The following is a 7697-nucleotide window of genomic DNA, read 5'->3' as shown; positions in this document are numbered from 1 at the left end:
TCTTCTTCTTGATCTTTCCGCTTTAGCAGTTCCTTTCGAATCTTTCTGTTTACTGACTCTCTCGGCATATTTGGTTCACTGTAAGTAAGAATATAGAGTACATGTTCGCGAGGTGCAATAGGAAATTCTGAACATCACCAAAAAAGAATTCGCATGTATGTCATTGAAGAGTATGTCGTGATTAGGTTTTTCAGACAACTCTGGTTGAGAAGTAAGGACCTTGTTCAGGTAGAGAAAGATTCAACAATGAGATATCAGGGTATCCCAATGAGAGAACTTCATCGAGTGAGAACTTGGTTTAATTTCATTCTTATGGGAGTATCCTTCTTTAGTATTCTTACCTCGTCGAGTAGACTTCATAGGAAGAGGAGTAATATTGATGACTTTGGAAATCCTTTTAAATAACTTGTTTAGTTCTTTTTCAATATACCCTTTGTACCGAGACTTATACTTTTTAGGTTTGTTGGCAAATCTCCAGCCATTCATAGAATCCATATTTGTGCAAGTAGGATAGATAATCAATGATCCAGGACCAACACCCTTTCATCTTTCTTCTTTCTAGTGATAGCGATGTCAGTGATAATAGCCTGGTTGAGGCGATCACTTTCAGTCTACACCATCTTTGTTCCTTCTTCTTCAGTGTCAGCTCCTTTGCCTTATCCTCTTCAGCTTCTTAAAGGAGAAGGGCTTTTGCATCAATAGGGTTGATTTCTTTGAATTTTCTTTCAGTATGAGTATGGATGGCTAATGCCTTAGCCATCTTAACGCTTTCGTTCAACAACTGTTGTTGTCGTTCAAGTTCATCCTGAGCCTTAAGAGCTTCTTTCGTGCAGCTTCAGATAGGAAGCTGAAATCATCCCTAGAGGTACGAAGAGGAATCTTTACTCTGGTATGATTCAACTTTGCCACAATCTGATCCATCCTCTTAGACTTTTCAACTTTATTATTTAGATTGTGGAGATTAGAGCCGAAAGACCTTCGAGGTATTAAATTGTCTTCTTCTTCTTCTTTAGCGTCAAATTCGAGAATGTACTAAGGAAGTTCATCATCGTCTATTGAAAGGTGTATTTGAGGCTTTGGGAGGAGATTCACATGAGGGTAAAGAAGAGAAAATAAGGGTAAAGGTTAATATATTTGTACAAGTAGAGGGGCTATCTGAGGGTTGAGAAGGGGGTTGAGAGATAGGATTTACAGTAGAAAGGGGGTTCAGGGAAAGAAGGAGCTTCAGGTAAAGTGATGAGAGGAAGTGATACAAAGACTTCCTTAGGTGGATATAAGGTTGGGGTTGTGAATACCTCATTTAAAGACTGCAAAGTCTCCCTCAGATATAACTTGAGTTTCTTATTCCTCTTACATCTTCTCTTTCCCTTTTCCTTGGTCAACACTTGACCTCTTCTGTTGAGAAGATCTCTCCCTCTAGATATGGTTCCCTGCGAGAAACACCTTTGGACGCTGATTGAGGTATTCTTTCGATGAAGAAGTCATCACCATCATCGTCATCATCATCATCATCATCCTTACCATAATTTATGTCAGCATTACCATCATCAGCGTCATCATCATCATCATCTTCATTTTCAACTTCACTGATTATTGCTACCAAGGTAAATGGTTTAGCAGCCTTGATGGTGATGATATCATCTGCTGATGAACAAAGGATCTCTTCATCATAAACTATATGAGCTTCGGTTCCAATGACTTTAGCAAGAAGTTCTCTAGCTTCATTGCTAATATTTGCGGCTTCAACTTTGGTTTCTACTTGTTCACCCTAGTCGATCATTGTTCCAACTTCAGCTTTAGGTACAATCTTCTCCCCCTTTTTATCATCATCAACTTGAGGTGAGCCCTTGATTCTGAATGATCGACCTTCTTCTTCAGGTCAGTGAAAGAGCCAGCTTGTCGGATACCGTTGAGTCTAAAAATGTTGTATTCAAGTCCTTGTGCTAAATGTGTTTTAATATGCTTTTTAGTGTAGTCTTAAAGCTTTGTAACTTTGTAGCTTTGTAGTTTCCTTTGTAATCTGTAGGTTAAATAGGTTGCTGTTAGTTTAGTTGGTTAACACAACGGTTAACAGAAAACAGATAGCATTGATTGAGAGATCATTGTGAGAGCTCAAGAACACGTTGTAAACATTTGAACATCAATACACTTGTCGACATCTTTGAATCAATCTGTTTTCTTGATCTTGTGATTGAATTGTGATATAGACTTGAATATGGGATCTACAATTGGTATCAGAGCATATAGATTAAATATGGATTGATTTTGGATCTAATTTGAAGCTAAATTCTTGAAAATTCTGTTCGAACTTTATGTTTTGAGTCCATAATATGTTTTTCATCATTTTGATCAAATTGATCATTTTAATCCATTTTTGGTACAATTGAATGCTTCAAAACTGTTTCTGAGTGATTTTTGAACAAGTATGTGCAATTTATTTCAATCAATTTGGGATTTTTAAGTGTTTTTGGTGGATTTCTTGATCATTCTGTTCAATGTGTAGCTTATCGCCCGTTGAAGATTGATCGAGCGATAAGTATATTCTTATCGCCCATTGAATTTGCTGATAAAGTGCTCTAATCGCCCAAATATTGCACGGATTCGAATTTTCATCATCCAAGTGTTTTCATCGCCCAAGCAACAGTTTTCATAGCTCAAGTGATTAAGTGTGTTCATCGATCAAAGTGTAACTTCATCGCTCAAGACAGCTCATCGCTCTATGTGTAATTTGGCTGCTATCATTTGTTGAAATTTTGGCTAAGTGGTTAATTTTCATCGTCCAAAGCTTAGGAGACAACAAGACTTCATCGCCCAAGGCATAAGCCTCATCGCCCAAGTCTCGCTTCATCACCTACTTAGTTGACCAATAACCAACTTCATCGCCCAACTCTTGGCCGATAACCATCCTCATCGCCCACAATCAATTCTTCATTGCCCAAGTCTTGTCCGATAACCTTTGTGTCCGATAACTCTTTGTGAGCGATAACCAAGTTGAGTAGATTGAGTGAGCGATAACCAATCTGAGCGATAACCTTTGGTGACTTGTTGAGCAATAAACAAGCTTTTTGAGGAAATTGTTCAATTTTCAAGAGTTTTATCTTTTTTCCAAAATCAATTCAAGATTATATTTTGAACGATCATTTTTAAAGATGTTTAATGAAATTGAAGCTATGAATGTTGAATATAAAATTCTGAAAGACAGACTAAAAGCAGAAAGAGTTGTAGCGGAAAGATTTAGAGTAGAAAGTTTTTGTTATCAAGGATTATGTGAAAGTTTGTAAGAAGAAAAATAAATACTTAGAAAAGAAAAAGTGATTTAGAAAATCAAGTTCTTACACTGAAAAATATTTTGGGTGAAATAGAGAATGAGAGAATTAACACCCAGTTAAAATTTGATATGCTTCTTGAAGAAATAGTTGAATTACATGAGAAAATCAAACAGCTGGAGAATATTTTACATAAAAGAGGTCAATCTGAGCATACTTTGAAAATTTTGATAAATAAACCTAAGGATTCAAGATTTTACAATCCTCAAATAGATTTGGATTTATTGAGTCTGATGTTTTGAAAAATGCCCCAAAATCTTTGTACGATTTTAATGAAAGGGGGACTGCTAAATTTTTTATTTCTTCTGTTCGAGAAATTTTCGTTAAGTCGAAATCTGAATCACATGTATCTTCTAAATGTGATATGAGTAAATCAGATGAAGAAAGTTTTGAAACACCGAATTTTGAAACTTGATGATTTGAACTCTAGTTATGCAACTAGAAAACTTGAATTTTCTCATTCTGACATTGTCACATTGAATCATTTTATCCCAAGGAAAGTTTTAACTTTTCTTCAAAATCTGTATCACAAAATGAAGAATCTTCAAGATTATGACTCAAAATCTGAATTTGAATCATAGGTGATTTTGATTTGACTGAAAAGGACTCTGAAAAATAGAATTGAGTAATTCTTCTAATTTTAAATTTAACTCAAATGTTAAATTTTCTGTTTTAAAGAAGCAAATTTCTGAACTTGAGGCGGGGTTAAAGTCCGAAAAGAGATCCATGGAGCAAACTCAAAATGAATTTTTGTTTAAAGTCAAAAAGCTTAATAATGAAATTTCTGAACTGACCATGCATCTTGTTTGTAAAGATAAAATGCATGAGTCAAATTTACAAAAGATCCATGATCTCGAGAAGGATTTAAATTTCAGTTTTGATGAAAGAACCAAGCTAATGAATCAAATCATGAAGCTTGAGGAGGTTGTCAAAAAGCCTTTAAGTTCATTTTTTTAAAATTAAGTGATTCATTCTCAGGTTGATCCTCAAATCAAATCCACTGTTATTGATAAAATCAATCTTTTTGAAAGTATTTTTGAAGTTGGAGAGTCTTCAGGCATAAAATCCAAAGATGATTTTAAGACTTATCCCAAATCTGAAAAATCTGAAGAGTCTGTGTGATCAATTGTTAAATCCTCTTTGAATTCAAATTTCTGTATGTGGCAAAAGTGAAAGCTAAATTGCAAGATGGCTATGAATGGAGAAAGAGAGATGACTTACAGAAGAAAAATGCCAATTCTTCCCAAATTAATACTTACGTGAATAATCAAAATGCTAAGCCTGGAAGTTGTAAATGTGCTTTATTCTCTAAGAGAATATGTAATCTGAATGTTGAATTAAAAAATTCAAAACATTTTACTCATTCAGATTTACTTTCTTTAGCTCCAAAACATTTGCATTGCAATTACTGTGGTTACAATTCTTTCGCCATTAATGCCAAAAGCAAACAACAGATCAAGTCTAAGAAGTTCAAATCTTTATCAGATCTTTAACACAAAACCAAAGCTGCTTATGGTTCATGTGCCCCAATGAAAAATCTTTCACATAAATTTCTTCAAAAGAAAGATGAACCATTCATCGTGGATGTGAAGTTTGTTTGGAAATGAATTCCGAAGAAAAGGTATGAATGGCGCGTTAAAGCTATATCTACTAATGTTTTTGACGCTGAACCAAAAGTTTCTAGTGATTGTTTTACAGATTCCTAGATAACTCAGATTAGAACTCGATTCTCATTGTTATAGACTTCTAGATAACTCAGTCTAGAACTCGAAATTCAGTTGTTTAGCTTTTAAACATTTCAGTTTAGAACCTGTACTTCAGTGATTGTCATGACTTCTAAACAAAACAATTCAGGACTCGAGTTATAATAGTTAGAAATACGAGCAATTAATGTTAAGTATGATGATCAGAATAATCATATGGATGTTCATCCTCCACATTGTACACAAGACAATATATCTTCCTTTATACATGTCAAGGGGGGAGTCTGAGTCTTTATTTGATCATGTCAAGGGGGAGTCTCTAAAATGCTGATTTATTTGTGTAATGACCTAAATTCAAGGGGGAGCATCATGATCTAAATTTCATTTTGATCTATATCTCAGGCATATATTTCTGATCTTTATCTTTGTATGCTTAGAAGAATGACAACTTCTAGGTATATTAGAATGTTTTCTAAATGTTCAAACCACTTCTTTGAACTCAAAAAGATTTTATTATTCTCAGAAGTGTGATTTTAAATGATTTTCATTTTATTTTTGTTTAAAACGAGTACCATCTCTGATCAGGTATTTCATTGAGTCAATACTTGTGTATTTTCTCTTCATACATAACTCCAACACCTGATTTAGTTGTTCTTCAATTTGTTATTATCACGTATCTAAAATGCAATATTCATTCTCGGTGATAATACACTCGTTTGTATTCCAATTTGTTTTTAGAACTTATTGCAAATAATTCTTTTGTTAGGACTGAAAAATCAGTATTAATTGTATTCGTCTTGAAAGTTAAATATAGTCTATAATTGTAAAAGTCAGCGTGTTTGACTTTTCTTATAGAAGTTTGACTTTGACTACTGTTTAGTATGTTGACCATATAAATAGTGGTTAGTCTTTGTAATTTTAGAAGAAGAGAGCTTATTGTAAATCATATACGTAAATGAGAGGTTTGACTAAGCTTTGAAGATATTGACTTTTCCTCTCAATGTTCTTGATGTTCTTAATGATAAATCCAGATCTGCCATTATTGTTGTGAAGATATGAAGATTGATCAGTGATTTAGGGACACATTTACCTGCCCAACCAATAGCCTCTGAAACACTTTACCCACAGTTTCAATATCTCGATATAAAACCAAACAACCATCACTTCTCTTTCGATATGCTCTGCCGAATACCCAATTATATCAGAAATTTTGAAAGGCCACCCCATTTCATATTCTTTATCTGCCCATACACCAGTTCCTATGGTGTATCTTCAACAGTTTTGGGGAACCCTTACTATTGAAAAGGACGGAGATGCTTTATATCTTCAAGGAGAGGTCGATGAATACGTCAGTCGTCTGACATTAAGACGATTAAGAAGAATACTTAATCTTCCTGCTCCTGGACCGACTTGAAGATTTCGTCTCAGATGTTCAGTTATGTGTTGATATCAAAAGATTAGGATATTCTGCAACATTGGATAATCCTACACAATTCAAGAGATGATTTCTACCGTCGATATGGTATATGTTCTTCTCGATATTAAATCGATGCCTCACGTCAAAAACCCAAGGAATTGATACATGCAGCAGCACGTTCCTAAAATTCTTTCATGGCATAGTGTTTTCACGACACTATGACTATGCACTTATAATCTGGAATGAATTGCTTGAGTTGATCTCTATTGGTCTTATTTCAGTTTTAACTGTTTTGGTTTAAACTGTATTCATAGCTGTTTGAATAGCAGGTTTAAATTTGTGTTTTGTGACTGTATGTTTGTGGATTTGAGGACTGGATCATAAGCTATCTGTACAGGTTCACCAGATCAAGTAAGTTTTTGAAGCTACACAGTTTTGAAGGAACATAAGCAGGTTTCTTCATTGGAGACACTTCATTCAGCTACACAGCAGCCTAAGTGAAGTAACTGATACGAGAAGCATTCAAGTGGATTTTTGGATAGAATTTCGAGAGCAGATAGAACATTTTTTTGTTCCACATCTGTATTGTAAAGAGTTGCTATTGTTTGATTTGGACTTAGAATCAGTTTTTGGAATTGGATCATTGTTTTGGACTATTTTGGTTTCTTAGTTTGTTTGTGTTTAGATTTTATTTTTGGATCATCGTATATCTGTTTTTTGTGTGTGTTTTCATTTTTTGTGTTTTTTCTATTCTTTTTGAGCTTTAACTGTTCTTATTTCTTTTACCTGATTTCACTGCATAGATCCTTTATTTGATCAATCTTATTTTTTTTAAATGGTAGTTGTATCTGAGAATTTCAGAGAGAACATTATTAATCTAGAAAAGAGAGTTGAAGGTTATAAGGCGAAAGTGTTTATCAATGCTTTACAGAAAAATTATAAAGAAGAGTGTGAAAGCATAGAAAAGGCATTTGAGTCTAGGTTTGAAGTACTCGAGAACACTCTCCGCTATGTAGAAAATGATTTCACTGATAATTTGATGTCTTGGAGTAAAGTGAATAAAGATCTTTTCAATAAACTCAAAGAGGTTAAATGTSCATATTTCATTGAGAAAAACTCTTCAAGAAATAATACAGAGATTGAGGACTTTACTGAGTTTAGGAGATTATTGGAATTAGAAAAGGAAAAGGTTTTACAAGCTGAAAAGGTTTTAAATGATGAAAGGAAAGAGATGGAGATAGAAAAGAAGAG

The sequence above is a fragment of the Cynara cardunculus genome, assembly GCF_001531365.2.
Source record: "Cynara cardunculus var. scolymus isolate 2C chromosome LG 1, CcrdV1, whole genome shotgun sequence".
Classification (NCBI taxonomy): Eukaryota; Viridiplantae; Streptophyta; class Magnoliopsida; order Asterales; family Asteraceae; genus Cynara; species Cynara cardunculus.
The sequence above is the reverse complement of the archived record's forward strand: the minus strand, read 5'-3'. Positions refer to the sequence as shown.